The sequence below is a fragment of the Mus caroli genome, chromosome 15 (assembly GCF_900094665.2).
Source record: "Mus caroli chromosome 15, CAROLI_EIJ_v1.1, whole genome shotgun sequence".
In the NCBI taxonomy this organism is placed as follows: Eukaryota; Metazoa; Chordata; class Mammalia; order Rodentia; family Muridae; genus Mus; species Mus caroli.
This window is the reverse complement of record NC_034584.1, coordinates 57,329,356-57,334,129: the sequence shown is the minus strand read 5'-3', so window position 1 is coordinate 57,334,129 and position 4,774 is coordinate 57,329,356. Positions and strand designations below refer to the sequence as shown.

General features: G+C 39.5%; 1 pseudogene; it reads right to left on the bottom strand.

The window, feature by feature from the left end:
- Positions 1–1,428: 1,428 nt before the first annotated feature.
- On the bottom strand, positions 1,429–1,887 carry LOC110310953 (annotated as a pseudogene).
- Between the last annotated feature and the right edge of the window lie 2,887 nt (positions 1,888–4,774).

The following is a 4,774-nucleotide window of genomic DNA, read 5'->3' as shown; positions in this document are numbered from 1 at the left end:
GTCAGGACATGAGACACAGTACAAAGGCTGTTTATCAGTATGTGCTCAGACTGTTGACCACTTGCTCAGATAAGAAACTTGACATGGACTCAGCAAATTATCAGAAGCTTGAGAGTTTGTAAGTTTGCCTGGAATACTAATCATTTTTTTATGTTATATTTTGTGGTCTTTCAATTCTGGAAATACTTTCCTTCAACTCTGACTCGGATATGGATGAGTCAGAAAAGCAGGAGATGCCGACAAATAGATGTCACCAAGAAACAATTTTATTTATTTATTTATTTTTAATTTATTTTTTATTTACATTTCAAATGTTATCCCCTTTCCTCGTTTCTCCTCCCAACCCCCCCAATCCCATTTCCTCTCCTCCTGTTGACCATCCCACCCACTCCCGCTTCTCTGTCCTGACATTCCCCTACACTGGGACATCAAGCTTTCACAGGACCAAGGGCCTTACCTCTCACTGATGTCCAACCAGGCCATCCTCTGCTACATATGCAGCTGGATCCATGGGTTCCTCCATGTGTACAATTGGTTGGTGGTTTAAAAATTGATCTTTTACTACCAACTCTATGATGATGTCATCTGTATGCTAGTTACTCTTCTGGAACAGAAGGTAAAGAACAGTTCTTTACCTTCCAGTATGACTGACTGAATGAATGAGTGGATGAATTGAAAACAGAGACTGAATGAATGAATTGAGGAAAGAGAAGACAGACTTGGGAAGGTTGTCAGAGTCCATCAGCTTAACACATTCCTTTTTAGTTTTGGTTTTTTTATGAGCTATTAAACACATAGAAAAAAAATCATATACACACAAAAAAAATCACATCTATTTGCTTATATACAATATTATGTGTGCGTATGTATATACACATTCCTCCCACAGACAACTCACTTGGCCTGCAACTTTAGGGACCTCAATGTCCCTAATTATAGCTTATGTTACAAGCTACACAGAAGCGCTGCTGATCCCAGCTCTGGCATGGCTCCTGTTTAAACAGACTTCCCAGAAATCTCAGGCAGCGTGCCATGGTAAGGAAACAATTTACGTCAGATTTTGAGCAGGGGAATCCGTCAGGGTTGGTGAGGAAGGCGGAGGCAAGCTGTTAAAGGTAGTAAGAGGGAGGCTTTTCATGGGCCCTACAGCTGATCATTATTTCCAGAAGAAGGACAAAGTGGCTATTCTTCTCCTTTGGCTTGCTGTTGCCTTGAATGCTTGGTTTTGAAATCCAATGGCTGCCTGAAGATTCCTTTGGGGACCAAATGAGTCTGGAGAGGATGCTGAGGAACATTTTGCTAGCTCTCTTGATGGCTGCCCATAGTTAAAAGATTTCTTTGTATTAATTATGGATAGTGTTTTATGTTCTCTATAGTTCAAAGACTAGGATTGAAATGACCTCAGAAAGATGTACTCAGAGTTCTTTCTTTTTTTTTTTTTTTGTTTTCAGGTTTATTGAAAATATGGCATAACAGATTAAACAGCTCCACGTGGTGTTTTGAAATTCATGCCAACTGTAGGCTGAGTGACCTGAAGGTTAGAGAGACTGCCAAAGTCCAGAAGCTTCAGCATCTCCTTGGTGTTGGGATCCACCTCAATGATCTCCTGATCTAGGGCTGAGACCTCAGGAACGTAGTTATCTCTCCTCTCTCTCTCTCTCCTTCCTGCAACTTGATAGAGATACCTCTCACAGGACCTCTCTGAATCCGCTTCATCAGATGCGTGACATAGCCGGCTATCTTGTTCCGAAGCTTCTTGCTGGGGATAATGGCGATCTCCTCGCACACACGCTTGTTGGTGTGGAAGTCATTACCCAGGCACGTGTAGTACTTCTTGATGATGACCCGGGCCGCCTTCTTCACGGTCTTGGTGCGAACACGGCCCATGTTGGCGGGTCTCTGTTCAGAGTTCTTTCTATTCAAGGAGTTGTTTATATATCAAAACACCTTTCTCCAGTCAATAAATGTTATTATTATTATTATTATTATTTTAATGTGGCATTGCCCCAGATGTTCAAGTACCCTTCATTTTACAACTAGGAGGAATCTTGTTGAGTTCTGTTGTTGTTGCTTTTGAAAGAACAATGAAGTTCTGTTGTTGTTGCTTTTGAAAGAACAATGAATTTTCTCATTTTTACTTGATGTTTTTTACAACATATTTTGATCACTTTTCACTTCCACCTCTCCTCCAAGATCTTCCACACTTGCCCAACTCCATATCCACTCTTTCTCTCTTTCTTAAAAAAAAAAATCAAACAAAAAATCCTAAAACATACACATAATATTGCCCTTCCAAAAAAACCCACTAAACCAAAACTAAAATATACAAGGAAAGATCTGTAAGGCAAAAAGAAGGGGCAAAAGCCTCAAAGAAAAGCAATATGAGACAAAAACAACAGAAATACCAGAGTATGTTTTGTATTGGCCAACTACTCCCGTGTATAGGGCCTACCCTGAAGTGTGGTTAATATACCTAGTAAGACTCAGTTAGAGAAAACCAATTTCCCTTGTAAGCTATATCAATTGCAGATAACTTCTTGGTTAGGAGGAGGAGCCCTTGTCAACCTTCTTATCTTAACTCTGGGACTCTGGTGTGAACTAGTTCAGCTCCTGTGCAAGCTGCCACAGTTACTGTGAGTTCATATGTGCATCAGTTCTGTTGTCTGTAAGACACTGCTTCTTTGAAGTCATCCACCATCTCGAGCTCTTAAAATCTTTTTACCTCTTCGTTGGGAATAGATACTTGAGAACCAAGACGGGTGGGGTTGATGAAGACATCCCATTTAGGCCTGAATGAAAGAGCAATGATTTCTTATTGGTGTCAATCAATCATAAAACATCCCCACAAAACAAAAAAATCTTTCTCAATCTTTGAGCATTCTGGAAAGCCTTGAGGTACCTGAGCTTAAGGCAAAGAGATCTTAGAAAGGAAAGTTTCTTTGTAGAAGTACTTAAAAAGGTTCTTGCTGTCTAATGAAATGGAATAGTTTGCTGTCATAGCTCTTATACCTGCTTTGACTTGAATCATGATTGTTGCTGCATTTCAGAATAGAGCATAATAGCAAGAAAGTTTTTGGCATTTTAAACTTTATTTCATTCATTATGTGTGTGTGTGTGTGTGTATGTGTGTGTGTGTGTGTGTGTGACATATGCACATGGTTACTATGCCATAACACATGTGCAAAAGTCAAAGGAAATTGTGGAGTTGAGTTTCTCCATTTACCTTTATGTGGACTTCAGGAATCAATTAAAGTCATCAGGTTTGACATCCTTTTCCTTGATCCATTAAGCCTTCTTGCTAGCCACTATTGACATTTTTGAAGTGTTGAACCTATTTGAGAGATTCCTCACCTGGAGATGTCTTGTTATGTAAACACCAGAAGCCACTATTAATCTATTTGTGATAGAATTTTACTTTCAATTTTAGGTATGTTATCAAGGGAAAGGTGTGGTAGACAAAGATTTTTACTGCCTAGCCCTTGTGGAAGACCTGATGATGATTTCATCCATCAGTTCTTTTGGTGACTAGTGCATCTACAGAAGTGCCATCTAGCTTGATGCCTTACCCTTCTTTGGGTGGCCTATAACTTCTGACTAAATGAACCAGGGGCAAAAAGACTCAGTTGCTTTTAGCCTGTGTGGGTCTCTGGAAGAGGTAACATTTCTTCCAGACCTCCCCAGCCAACTAAGGGAGACTTTGTTGGGTTAGTATCCCATTAGTGGCCTGGAAGGAACAAGAAGAAAACACCATTAATGAGTTAGAGCTTTGGGTGTTATCCTTGGACTCTGAGAATAGAAGGCAAAGGAAGTGGGAGACAGAAAGATAGATGGGGAAAATAAAGAGAGATGGGAGTACAGGAGAGGCATGCGTTAATCCACTATTATAGTTGGAGATTTTAACAGTCTTCTCTCAGAGATGGACAGCTTTAGTAGACAGAAAATCAGTGAGGCCATTGTTGATCTCTACAACTCCATCAATCACTAGGTATAATTGGCATAGTTAGGTTACTTCATCCAAGAATAACAGCTTCCACGGAACATTCACCAGGATAGACCAAATTTTGGGCCATAAAACACACCTTAAAATGTAAAATAAAACAAACCATACAGTGCCTGCTTTCAGACATTTGAATTTAACTGAAAACTAACAGGCAGATAACAGAAAAAAAAAAAAAAAACCTTCCCAGGTCTGGAGATTAGGCAACATGTTTCCAAATATCCATGGTTCAATGGAGACATCTTAATAAAAACAAACAGAAGTTAATGTGGATGAAAATCAAATCACACAACAAAATCAGGATTATAAAACACAAACTAGCTATGGGCATGTTTATGGGAGGGAAGAAAACTCTACAACCACCCTAGGAATCTAGAGACAACGAATTCCATTAAATCCAGGTGAAAGAAGGAAAAGGAAGAGTAAAAGTTGGAGCAAAGATCACTGAAATGGAAGAAAATTTAACAGAGATTAACTATGGTTCCAAAAGCTGATACTTGGAATAAAAAATATAATCAATAAAATTGATAATTGTATGTAGTGGAAGAGGACACATGTTACTGTTATCAAAACACATACTTAAACATCTTACAGACATTTGGATGATCAAATTCGAGTTTAGACAGCACTGTACCTTTGGGCATAGCACAGGATCTTTTTCCATGAGTGTTTTGTGTTCAAAGTAAAGGCAGAGCAGAAAATCACAGTCTCTCTCTCTCTCTCTCTCTCACACACACACACACACACACACACACACACACACGGGGTGGGGAGAGA